The 14,360-nt window shown below is 35.0% G+C and overlaps 2 pseudogenes; both read left to right on the top strand.

Annotated features, from left to right (window-relative positions):
* The window catches only part of LOC139875205 (NAD-dependent protein deacylase SRT2-like), a 61,927-nt pseudogene that overhangs the window by 41,963 nt on the left and 5,604 nt on the right, over nt 1-14,360 (top strand).
* On the top strand, nt 3,540-13,436 carry LOC139877186 (disease resistance protein RPV1-like; annotated as a pseudogene).

The following is a 14,360-nucleotide window of genomic DNA, read 5'->3' as shown; positions in this document are numbered from 1 at the left end:
ACGTGCAGCGCACCTTTTGACCGAACAATTGAATCTACTTCAAAAAGGGTAGTTAAACAATCGGCCTCAAAATCGAAGGGTAAAGATAAAGTCGAAGATTAAAGCTTATCAGTCTCAGTTTTATTCAATGTGCAATTTAGGGGGCGATTAGGATTATTAATGATTTAATGTGTGATTTTGTAAACTCATTTAGGGTTATTTAATGTATTTAATGTGTATTTTATCTGCAATCACAATTTAGGATTATTTAATGTATTTAATGTATTTTATATGATTTTATGTGTATTTTATATTGCCAAAAACCAATAATAAGGAAGTCGCGCAAGGGCGCAAGAAGCATCTTGCGCCTTCTAAATCATCAAACGCATGGAAGCAAAACAGTCCTTGAGTCTCGGCAAAGGAAGGCACAAAGGCGCAAGTAGGCCTTTGCGCCTATAAAATCGGACACAAGCACGCAAACAGCAGCTGGGCTGCTTTTATTTTTTTTTATTTTTTTTGTTTTGTTTTCAATAAATTTAAACAATTGAAATCGATATTGGTTTGTGGCAAAGCATTTAAACTGTTGTTTTGATGTTGGTGATTTGGGTTGAATCGATTAAGTTAGTGAAGGGGATGATGAATAAGACTGCAAACAGGTACTAGATATAGATATATGATTCGCATTATAAAACAGAAAGACAAGCACAGCAGAATGGTTTAGAGGGTGAGCGGTTTAGCGGGAGGTCACGGGTTCAAGTCCCGTTGGGTGCTTTCTTTTTACAAAAAGCTCTATAAAAGGGTATACTCTTCATATTATTATCATTACTATTATTGTTGTTGTTAGCAATATTACTAGTATTATAACTAGTATTATAATTATTATTACAAGTATTATAAAAGTTATTGTTATTATGATTATTATTAAGTATGAGTGTTATGATTATTATTAATATTAGGTATTATGAATGTCACCATTATTAATTACCAAAACTACCATTTTTTAACAAATAAATACTTTGTACATAAAATGCACTTAATACATATACACTAATTATAATAATATCTCATAAAACCATATATCAAACATATTATATTTTTTTTTAAATAAATACTTTCATACAATAAATATTGAATTTAACATATAATACTAATCATAGATATATATAGAAATAGTAATATAACTAAATGTATAGATATTAGTTATTTTAAATACATACAAAATAAACAAATACAACATGAGATGTAATATATATAGGTAAAATATATATATATAATTTTTAATGAAATTTAGTATAAAATCCATATAACTACAAACATATAAAATTTATATAATTAATAAATGAGATTATGAAATTTCTATTATATGTTTTAATAAATATATAATTAATATAGGTTCGTGAATCCAGGGACAACCTTACACTTGTACCATGACGTTATATGTATTTTTACTACAAAATACAATATGATGAGTTTCATTACTCCCTTTTATATATATATTTTTGGGCTGAGAATACATGCGTTGTTTTATAAATGTTTTACGAAATAGGCACAAGTACTAAAACTAATTCTATGTGGGTTTAAACCAGAAATATACCCTTAGCTTGGTAACATTAAACTACTTATCTATGTACGGTAAGCGCGAATCCTAAAGATAGATCTATTGGGCCTGACAAACCCCATCCTGACTATGGGATGCTTTATAACTTCGAGGTTATTTTAAACACACCTGATCTGGTGTACTTCAGAGGGTAAAACATGAACGTTAAGGCTTGTTACCGGGTGCCTACAACTTATAGAATACTTTTGTACACTTGCGAGTGTACATATATTTATAAACGGAAATCTTGTGGTCTATTAATATATTGAAATGATTGTTATGATAAACCTATGAACTCACCAACCTTTTGGTTGACACTTTTAAGCATGTTTATTCTCAGGTATGAAAGAAATCTTCCGCTGTGCATTTGCTCATATTATATGGAGTCGTTCATGGCATACTTAGGTCAGTACCTCGCAATGGGACCAGATGTTGATGACTTCGTCCAGATGGATTAGGACGGGTCTTTACACAATCTATCTATTACAAATGTTTATTATATGTTGAATACTTTATTTGAAACTTATCCTACTGTTATGCTGAAACCTTGAAGGTTTAGAAGTATAATTTACGGATCACCATTCCGCTTATTCACGTGACTATAACCTAGTATTAGGACCAGATCAACCCTAGGATACAAGGTAAGTAGTTATGTGTGCTTAACATCACAACAGGGATATAGTACATACGTACGAATAACTATTTATTCGTTAAAGAAGAGCTGCCCACTTAGGTTGTGACGAGTAGGCAATATAGAGTTCAGTGAACACTGGCTTGCTAAAAAGCACGATTCGCGTCAAAAGCAACGTTCTTGAGATGTTGTAAGATGATCCGGGGTTGGATAAGTGATCGCAAAGGAGAGACCTCTAATCCAATTAACAGTACCTTAGAATATCTAAGATTGCACATCTGTTAATGTTAAGGCATAGCGTAGTATTAAATGGAGGAATATTGTTTTAGTTAGACTAACTAGGATTAAGAAAGGCTGAGACTTTCCTTTAGGGATATACCACTTTGTTCATGTACCTAGGATTCTATCCATAAGGTCGTTTAAACCCTTTAAGGTTAACGTTGGGAGTAGGGATATCCGTCTTAGCCATAATCTTCAAAGCCTAAACTCTTAGTGACAAATCAGTTAGGTTCATAGCCCAATTGATTGAGGTTTAGTGTTTATTCTAGGAAGTTAAACTCTTGTGATAGTTCCTCATCAGAATTCTATTCTCCATACCTATCTATCTTTATCTTTACAGTTAAATTACCGTATTATTAGTTAATCTTAATCTATCACCTCTTGTCACTAGAGTTAACTATATGGGCACTTTTGTCCCACGTTACTGAGCAAACATATAAAAATACGAACCTGAGTTATATTTACCACTTACTTGTTAAAAGGAAGACAAGTAGGTGAGTTATAGCTAGGAGACCCCAGCTAAATACAAATAATAAAACCATTACTCTCTTTTGGTAGCTAATTCTGACGTGTTGCGACATAACGACACCGCATAAATAAAATCGTCCATTTTGGCCATATCACTCATCCATGTGTTGAGCCACGACGCGCCTTAACACCAAAACATACTTTTTTTTGTTGTTTTGATATCCTTCATACATCCAACATTTACAACATCAGTTCAAACATACAATTAACATTATTTAAACTTTACACGATATTGTTCAACTAGCTGTATATAATATGAAAGAAGACATTTGAAGAAGTCTTTGTAATTGAACATTTGAATAAGTCCAGATAATATTTTAATTCAACTGCATTATATTAAAATGAATTATATCAACTATCGAAGCTTTAAGTAGAACGTACATTTGAATAGCATTATTTGATCCAATTGCATTATAATATGAAAGAAGACTTTTGAAAAAGTCAACTTACTCTCTCAATTCTTGCATTCATAAATCATAAATGTACAAGTGACTTCATTTCATAATGCTTTTTGTATCAACCATTATGGTTAAGATCAATGCAATTTCACAAAAATCTTCATCAAGTTATGTTTACGACGTGTTTATAAGTTTTAGAGGTGCTGATACTCGTTATAGTTTTACTGATCACCTCCACAAGGCTTTAGTTGATGCCTCTATCGATACGTTTTTGGATGATGCTGAGATTCAAAGTGGAGAAGAATTAAAACCAGAGTTGGAGAGTGCGATCAAAGCATCGAGAGCTTCGGTTATCGTGTTGTCCAAGGATTACGCTTCTTCCAGATGGTGCCTTGATGAACTTGTATTGATCTTGGAGCAACATAGGAACTACAATCGCATTCTTATCCCCATCTTCTATCATGTTGAACCCACCGATGTCAGGAAGCAACAAAACAGATTTGGAAACTCAATGGCAAAGCATAAACAGAGGATGGAGACCGAATCAAATGCAGAGAAGAAAAGTCAATGGGCTCAAAAGATTGGTCAATGGGAGAAAGCACTTACTGAAGTTGCTGATTTAAAAGGGAAGGATGCACAGGGAAGGTATTAAAAAACTTGCATATGCTCATTTTTTTCTAATTAGTGGTTGTAAACTATTCTGTAAATAATATACAAAATTCCGTATAAGTTTTTAACATGTTGCATAAATCTGTTAAATAAGACCAAAATTTCATAGAAGACTGCCTTTGGCCTAGAGTTGGCATTGTCGCCCACTAATCAAAACATAAGGTAATCATCTCCAAAATTGGGAAAGATAACAAAGATCAATCATTTCTTCGACAATGAATTCACAATGCTATTTTGCTGATCTAGAAGGGTAGGATGCACATGAAAGGTAACTAACTTCTTCTAATGGAGAGTAAACTATCTAGTGAATAATATTTAGAGTTCATACCAGCTTTTAATATTTTGGAAATACTATCAGACCAGAGAAAACATCATTTATTTACTCGTTTGGTTTTTAAAATGTTGCATAATTCTGTTGATTAAGACTAAAACTTTCATTTAAGATAGCGATTGGCGTATTTCTACTCTATTGCTGCCTACTAACCATAACATTATGGATTCATGTCCTAAAAGGGCAAGGGAATATCACCAAAATGTTCATTTTTTTGAAGCTTCTGACAGCCCTTAAAAAAAAGTTTGACAATTTGCCCTCGCAAGGCGCAAGAGGCCTTGCGTCCTTGCAACCTTGCGTCCTTGCGTTTAGGCCTAAACGCAACAAACAGCCTTGCGTCCTTGCGTATTGCGTCTTGCGCATTGCGTCCTTGCGTCTTGCGTCTTATCCCGATAAGATTTCATTGATTTCTTGGATAAGATTTTGCTAGATTGTTGTACTTTTACGGATAACATTTCATTTCTATATAATCATTTAACCTGGAACAACAGTTCATTTCACTACATTTCCACATAAATCATATCATTTCTAGCATCATTAAGGTAACTTTCCACCTTTTTTTTACTTGTTTTTTAAATAATGAGTTGTAGTGATAATGAAACCTGTGTTATTCATATATGTTGTGGTGGTTCTTTTCAATTTATTAATAACTTACCTATGTATTTGCCTCTAGATTGTTTTAGAATTCGATTAAAACTCCCAGTTGCTCCACAAAAACCAATTACTCAAAGAATATTGTTAAAAAATGTTCTTAGAAAAATTAATTTGCCACCTAATGCTCCTATTTCAATGAGATATGTTGTCGATAATCTTGTTTTTGATATTACTGATGATTATGAAGACTTTCATGATTTTCTACAACATGCAATATCAAATGCTCCTATTGATATTTATATTGTCGACAAAGTTACAATGCATCAACTACTAGAAAACTTACAGTCATTGCAAATCCTACCAACACAGAATGTCCATCGAAACCTACCATCACACGATGTCCAACAAAACCTACCAACACACGAGTCTCAAACAAACCTTCAGACACCAAATCTGGAAGAAGCACGACCTGAAATACCACCTCCAAACACAGAAGACTTAGATTTCTTCAACTATGGAGTTGAGAACGTATGTAAAATTAAAAAAAACAGATCACCCTTTTGAATCAGTTGTCGCGGCTAGTGATTCGGAGGAAGAAAATGACAGAGAAGATGAAGATGAAGAAGATGAAGAAAAAAAAGATGTATTCTGGAATATGCCACTTTTATTGAGTGAGCATGACCAAGAGACTGAATCTACGAGCCAAATACCAACCAGTTATAGAGTATCTGATTTGATTAAAGTTCGACAAACTTTTTTAAACAAGGATGATTTTGTAAACCATCTATACACAAAATGTCTTGAAGAAAACTTCCAAATTAAGCCTGTAAAGTCGGACAAATCTCAATTCACCGCTAAATGCATGTTGCCAAATTGTGAGTGGAAATGTAGTGCATAAAAAATACGCCACACTGACAACTTCATCGTAAAGAAATTGCATGACGTACACACATGCTCACGTACCCAAATTATGGGAAATAATAAACATGCAACCAAAAAGGTGTTAGGAAGTATTCTGATGGAATCGTTCAAAGCTGCTAATCGAGACTATAAACTAAAAGATATACGTGATGATGTTGGCAACCGTTTTTGGGTGAGCATTTCTTACAATCAAGCATGGAGAGTCAAGTGTCATGCAATAGAGATGCTCCGTGGCAGTATGGATGACTCGTTCTGAATGCTTCCCATTTATCTTCATAACATTAAGATTCATAACCCAGGAAGCATGAAAAATGTGGTGACTGACAATGAAAATAGATTCGTGATGTGTTACATGTCTTTTGGCGCAGTTGTAAGTATCATTCATCCTAATATTGTTTATTAACGAGACCCCCATGGGTACGCGTTCACCTTATTGAAATCTTCAACCAACCATAGAAACTGTTTATTAACTACATGTATCCCCTACTTCCCCATAAACGCTCTCTCTACGATCAAAATTATAGCTAATCGAACGATATCATCATCACTAACCTTTATATCACCTTGTTTTTTGATAAGGATGTTTTGTATATCATTAACCAAAATGTTGCTGGCATCGGCATGCTTTGGAAAACAACGCCATCTAATGGGTGCGGTCTTAGATTCATAATTGCGAGGGATGTAATGGACCATGTCTGTCCGGGATCCCAAAAAAAACGGTGACTAAACAAAATTCACGCCGACCAAATCTAATCATAAAATTAGGAGAAAAAGTAAACCAAATATCTTGTTGCTCTTCCAGGTACTTAGTAGCATCTAATTTTGATGAATGCTCACATTTCTGTTAGAGCATGGCATGTACTAGTCCAGGATCATTATCCGTGTATGAAAGATCTAACCAGGGACTAAAACATGTACTTCGGAATAATTTTTCTTGATTTTCAGTCAAAATTTTCTTGACCTGAGGTATCACGGTCAACATATTCTTCATGGTCAATTTACCTTCAACATAGCCCTGTAAAAGTGAGAAGAACATCAGCAGACAAATCACTCATACGCAAGACGCAAAACAAAGTTTGCGTGCCAATAATGACGGATGCAAGGATGCAAGGTTAAACTTGGGTGCATCATGCAATCTAGACGCAAAGACGCAAGTACGTAAACAAAACTTTGCGTCCACATGAAAGAATAACCATATGCCATACGCAAAGACGCAAACAAAACCTTGAGTACAACCACATGTCCTATGCAAATACGCAAGGTTAACCTTGCGTCTAAATATCAACCGAGTTTTACAACTTAAAACTAGCAAAAAGTCATGGGTATCGTACGCAATCTCAATAATATAGAAACAAAATCACAAAATACAAACAAATTTCATTGACACATTTTATCGAACAGCTGGCGTGCAAAAACTTTGTTTAAGCACAAAGAACGAAGAAAACTAACATAGATCGAATAATATAACATAGATCTAAGAAAATCTAACCTGTTCTTGAGAAATAATGAACGATGATGGTGATTCGATGATGTAGGTGGCGTATTAGCTCGCTTGTACTTTCGAAGATCGAAGATGGAATGATTAAGGTTGAGGCTTAGTGACGATGAAGAAGGAAGGATGAACACGATGAAGATGTGAGGATGATGATGAAGATTTTGCGAGTGTTTGAGAGAATCTAAGGAAGCTTGATGATGATTTTGCGAGTGACGAGCGAATGGGCACCAGAGAGAAGCTTGCGTATGAGTGTGTTTTGTGAGGTGAACAGTGAACGCAAAGTGATTATTTAACCAGCTCTTTTTGGGTAAGACGCAAGGTCGCAAGTACGCAAGGTCACAAGGACGCAAGGTCGCAAGGACGCAAGGCATCTTGCGCCTTGCGAGGGCAAATTGTCAAACTTTTTTAAGGGCTGTCAGTCAACAAGCTTTAAAGAAATGAGCATTTTGGTTATATTCCCAAAGGGCAAAGGTAATAAAACATTTCTTTAACATTTTTTCCAAAATAGATTTATTTTCTAACTATAATACAGAAATAGAAATTTAAACAGATTTTTATAAAAATAGGTAAATCACGTTTACCCTCCAGTTACATTTTATAATATATTTAAGCCACGTTTGCCCTAACAGATTAAAACAGCTTTCAAAATGCCGGATTGTAATTTATTTTTTGATATATTATGTTATGTTTGTATTATTTAATATTCATTATGATTTTTATAAAATTATTTATTAGTTTATTAATAATGAGTTTTTTTTTGTTTTTCATATTATGTTATTTTTTTATTATTTAATTATAATAATTTTTAGTTTATTAATTTGATTGTAAAACGAGTTTTCAATTATTAAATTATTCATTATAATAAAATATAATAAAAATATATTCATTATAATAAAAGATAATAACGAGTTCTCATTAAAAAAACCAAACTATTACAATCATTAATAATACGCTCAATCAATGTCCACGTCTATGCCCATGTTTGTGTCCACCGGTACCACATCGTGGTGGATTTGAAACCCGGTCACTCCTCCGGAGTTGTTGTGGTTGTGGGTCAGGCTCATCATCTCCTAAATCCGCCGCATCGTGTACATTCTGATGAACTTGTGATGTATCTCCCATATCCGAGAATGCCAAGGGAGAGTTTCGACGAACACATGATTGAGTTCGTTGAGATCGCAAATCAAACACAGAGTTCCTTGGAGTTTGATGTCCATATGGTGGACTTCCCATATCAAACGCAGAGTCCTTGGTGTTTGATGAGGGGTACTACCATAACCATAATCCCCTATAGACACGTTCTGGTTCGGGGTGGCCCTGGATGATTGACCCTGATTTGTATATTGAGGGAAACCATAATCCGGTCATTGGTACTTTTGTGTACCATAGAACTGGAAACCTGGATCATGATGAGTTTGATGCGTGACGCCCATCAAATGACGCGAAAAGTCAACAAAAGCCTGCAGGTTTGGTTGACTGTTTGGTTGCATTTGAGATGTAGCCATTGCGCTTATCCTTGCTAAACCCTCCTCCTGCACAATAGGTAAATGTTAACAAATATTAAAACTAATTCATTTCACCCAAATGTTATAAAATAATTATTTTACTTACATAAAGTTTCTCTTCGGTTGCCCAATCACGATATTGGTTGACGAGTAGTGGTCTCATAATATCACGTATAGTAACTATTGTACGCGCGTAGTACCACGAAAAGTAACGAGCAGTCGTGCCCGTGCCCACCCCCGACGTAGGAATATAGACCCTCTGAGCTCGTTCGTACCACTGGCTTATGTAGTCAACTTGCGAGTTCGTTAGCCTTATATCCACGTTTTCTCTTAACCGTAGGGTTGTGCCATGTATGGCATGATGCTGATTGCAAAAATAATAGTGATTCATCGAGCGGAGTTACTCGAGGTTGGGCGGGATCCATTGCAAAATCGTGTGTGTGTTTTAAAAAAAGTGTAAGAAATTGAAGGAGTGATGCAAACCGATGAAGCAAAAGTCGGATTATATAATGATGCAAACCGGCTTTTCATTTGCCGGTTTGTACACGTGGCATCTTTTGGTTCGCAACATTTATGTCATGGATTGAGGGAATAAATGATAAGGCGGTTGGTGCGAAAACTGTTCCAGTCAAAGAGTCAAACCAGCATTTCATTTGCCGGTTTGACAGAGAATCAAACACATCGCCAAACCGGCATTTGAAACATCGGTTTGGCCCCAAAACATTCAAACATGCAATTGAATCATCGTTTTACCTATTTTGTAAAAAATTTATTTGAATTTATATTTTTGTAAAGAGCTACAAAATAAATCTCTTTCGAAAAAAATTCAATTATTAGTTGGTCAACCCTATAGATTTAGTAATGATCATTGCAGTGCTTGAACCTTAGGCTAGATTTCTGTAGGCTTAAGTAATGTTTGAAACTAGTTGCTTTTACAAGCTATTTTTTTAGAACAATGAAATATTATCCATTTCTCCTTTAAATTACATCCATTCACAGATTTCATTTGAAGGTCACAAAACTTTTCTAAAAGTAAGTGCCAACTATAGCTCCAAGTAAAAACACCAGCTAAATACTTGTATCAAAGGTATCTAAAGCCCCACACACAAGTTAATTTTGCCTAACATAGCCTTAACATTACATGTAGTTTTAGATGAAACCAAACTTTTTTTATTATATTAATTTAAAAATATCCCAGGTTGGAGACGATACTTATTGAAGAAATTGTTAAAGAGATCAGCAACAGATTAGATCTACACAAACGGAGTAATATTCCACACATGATTGGGATGGAGTCTGTCATTAATATTGTTAAAGATTTCTTGAAAGATAATTCATTAGATAACACCCAAGTTGTCACACTATGGGGGATGGCCGGGATTGGAAAGACTTACTTAGCTGACTATATCTTTAAGTTGCATTATTTCGAATTTGAAAGAAGCTGCTTTCTTGAAGATATCGAAAGGAGATGTGGTACATCATCAAATGGATTGCTTGATTTACAAAAACAGATCCTTAAAGACTTTCAAGATAGAAGTTGGATGGACGTACAAGATACTAATGCGGGCACGTATAAGATTGAAAAAATACTTCATAGGAAAAGAACTCTTCTTGTTCTAGACGGTATCAGTAAAATTGAGCAGTTGGAAGCGTTAATCGGGACGAAAGGTCTTCATCCTGGAAGTAAAATAATAATAACATCCAAAGATGGATCAATAACAAAAAAATGTAGGTTGTTTGAAACAGAAGTTCCACCAAAGTATATGTGGCTCTTGCTTGAAGGGTTGGGTCAGAAAGATTCAATGCAGCTTTTAAGTTGGCATGCCTTCGGGCACAATGAACGCAAAGAAGGCGACATAAAAGACCTAAAGAAGGTTGCAGAGTATTGTAATGGGCATCCACTAGCTCTTAAAGTTTTGGGAAGTTCTGTTCGTCATGAAGACGCTACATGGGATGATATCTTAGAATCGCTAGGTAAGATTAATCATGATGTTCAGAAGGTGCTGCAAATAAGTTTAGACTCATTGCCACATGAAAAGGACAAGGAACTCTTCAAGTTCATTGCTTGTTTTTTCGTTGGAGAAGATAAAAAATTTTGTGAAGAAATATTAAAAGCATGTGGTATATGCAGATCATCTGGGATCAAGAATCTCACAAACAGATGCCTTCTCACAGTTTGTCCGTTAACTAATCAGTTAAATATGCATCAGCTTCTTCAAGATTTGGGGAGATACGTAGTCCATCAAGAATCCCCTGAAAAGCCGTGGAAACGAAGTCTGTTATGGCATCATGAGGAGTCTGCAACAGTGTTGCAACAGAAAAAGGTAATAATCAATTCTGTTAAGAGTGCATTCATTAACGATTTTGTTTGATGTATATAACAATAACATTAACTTCTAATTTAATATCTTGCTATTCCTTTATTTGTAGGGAACATCAAAAATTCAAGATCTTGTCCTTGACATGCGAGCATTTGAGGATGAGACTTCACGCGACTCAAGTAACGTCGATGACTACGATAACTTCAGATCATTTCCCTTCATCAGTTGGGCTTTAAGTTTATGTTCTCCTAGTGATAATGAACAAGTTGTCTTTGAGACACTTGCATTTAGTGAGATGTGTAACTTAAGACTACTACAACTCAACTATGTAAAAATCATTGGATCGTACAAGAACTTTCCTAAAGATTTAAGATATTTGTGTATGCATGGATTTACTTTAAGTTTAATACCTTCAAATTTACAAATGGGGAATATGGTTTCTCTTGACATGTCGAATAGCAATCTACAACAACTTTGGAAGACGCCCAAGGTACTAAATTGAACATCTTTTTTTCTTCTTCTAGTTTTTGGTTATCTATCTTTGTAACACTAAAACTCATCTTTAATTATTCAGGTGCTCAAGTCACTTAAGCTTCTTAATCTCAGTGGTTGTTATAAGCTTCTTACAGTGGGTAGCTTCTCTGCATTCCCTGTACTTGAGCGGTTGACACTCGCAGGGTGTACAAATCTCGTTGAGATTAGTGAATCGATTGGGAATTGTGATAGACTTGTAGTCATAAATATGAGTGAATGCCGTCAGCTAAAAAAGCTTCCACGGAGCATAAGAAATTTAAAAAAGCTTAAACAACTATTGATAAAAGGGTGTTTAAATCTTGGCGAGTTTCCAGTTGAGATAAAGGATATGGAATCCCTAGAAGTGTTTGAGGCTAACAATATTATCAAAGAACCCCAAGTGTCTTCCTCTGCCATTGTGGAGGCTATACCGAGAAGTGTGCAGTCCTTTTCGAATTCTTTACCCAAATCATTAGTAACTTTGTCACTTATAGATAATAACTTGTCGAATGAATGGTTTCTTGTGGATTTTATTGGCCTATCGGTATTGAAGGAGTTGAATTTAGATGGTAATCCTATTGATTCCCTTCCCGATTGTGTGAGAAGCCTATGTAAGTTGGAGGTTCTCACTTTAGAAAATTGCAAAATGTTGAAGACAATTTTGTGTGCTCCAAACACAATAACGAGATTGTATATCGATCGATGTGAAACATTGGAGAAAGTAACTTTTTATCCAGAAATGTCAGTATCACATAGGTTTATTTTTTATTCTGATATAATTTCTTTGACTGAGATTCAAGACAAGTTCAAAATGCAAGCTATATCATAAATTGACGAAGTGACACTTCTTAGTTTGGGATGGATTAATTTAGAATATGTGAATTATCATCGCTTGTGTATAGCATGTTCTTACGGAGACTACTCCTACCCAGAAAAAATTCAATCAGCACAGGTGAATGTCTCTTCATCTATATTCCCATTTTTCCTTATGTTAAGTAAATTCAAGTGATTGAAGCTAATTAACAAAAGCTGATTATGACAGATGCTTTATGAACATCGAATATTCAGCACATATCTTAAAGGCCAAGAGGTTCCAAAGTCTTTCACTCATCGAAGCAATGGGTCATCATCAATAACCTTGCAATCAGATCAAAAGAATTGCCGGATTCGTGGGCTAAATGTATGCATTGTGGGTTTTCTCTCAAACATATCTATGGATCTTCCTCCAAGAATTGCAATAAAGAATTTGACAAAGAACTTCTCCTGGATATACCAACCTATAGCGTATATTTTATCAAATTCTAATGAAGTTATAGTATGGTTAAGCCATTGGATGTTTGAGAACAATGAGTTTGAAGTTGGCGATGAAGTTAGTGTTCATTTCAATGCAAAAACTAATTACGCTTCTTCGTACTCTTCTTCATCATATGTGAATCAGTTTGGTAATGGACAAGATTATGCACATTTAAGTGAGTATGGGATTAGCCTAGTGTATGGTGAGGAAAACAAGAAAGAAGAAGATCTGTTGGCTTATTACAAGTCATGGAATCATATCATCACTCAAGATGTCTCTGCTGCTAAACTATCTTCAGATGATTACCTTTTGTCACCTGTATGCCCAGCTTTGATTGATAATACGTTCTTTCCACTGGAGGAAGCTTACTGGCAAAACTGATTGATATTTCTAGAAACCAGATTAATTCATGCTTGCATACGATTTTGAATGAAACAGTGAAATGAATGTATATATATGTTGTATCTATATGTATATGTATACACTATGTATATAGATGATAATAGAAGTTGTATGATTCAGATGATGATGAATGATGATGATGATAAACACATAATTAAACAAAACTATATGTCAAGATTACAAGTTGAGAGAGTGATTACAAAAGTGAGGGTTGAGAGAATTGGCTAAGTGTGTGTTTGTGAGGTGTGAGGGAATTGGTATAAATGAGAGTTGTCTAAAGGTTAGCTTTATCACTAAGCTAGGTGGAGGTATTTATACTCCTAAGACTAAATACAAATTGCATCTAAAATTAGACTTAACAATCTCCCCCTTAGATGCAGTTTGTCATTGATCATCTTTAGTCTTTGAACTTCTTTGAGGAAGACTTATTGAAGGCTTTGTGACAGAATTGATAAATCATATAGTCTAACAACATGTACGACACATAAGTCCTAGAGTTCACCCTTTTCAAAAGTCCTAAAGTTCACCCTTTTCAAAAATCAATTGGTGATAGAGAGACTTCCCATTTGACTTATATGCATACATTTGTTTTTGTCCATGACCGATGTGGGATAACTTCCAAACACGCCCCCTCACATCAAGGCGTGGAACGCTTGTAGAGATGGCAGTAAGAAGAAGGCCTGACTCAATCTCTTTGTAGCGACGGCGCCACACTCATGGGAGCCTGACTCGGACTCGCTGTAGAACAAACCGTCCACCTAAGCTCTGATACCATGACAGAATTGATAAATCATATAGTCTAACAACATGTACGACACATAAGTCCTAGAGTTCACCCTTTTCTAAAACCAATTGGTGATAGAGGGACTTCCCATTTGACTTATATGCATACATTTGTTTTTG

Source organism: Rutidosis leptorrhynchoides, chromosome 11 (assembly GCF_046630445.1).
Source record: "Rutidosis leptorrhynchoides isolate AG116_Rl617_1_P2 chromosome 11, CSIRO_AGI_Rlap_v1, whole genome shotgun sequence".
In the NCBI taxonomy this organism is placed as follows: Eukaryota; Viridiplantae; Streptophyta; class Magnoliopsida; order Asterales; family Asteraceae; genus Rutidosis; species Rutidosis leptorrhynchoides.
This window is presented reverse-complemented; position numbering and strand designations above follow the sequence as displayed.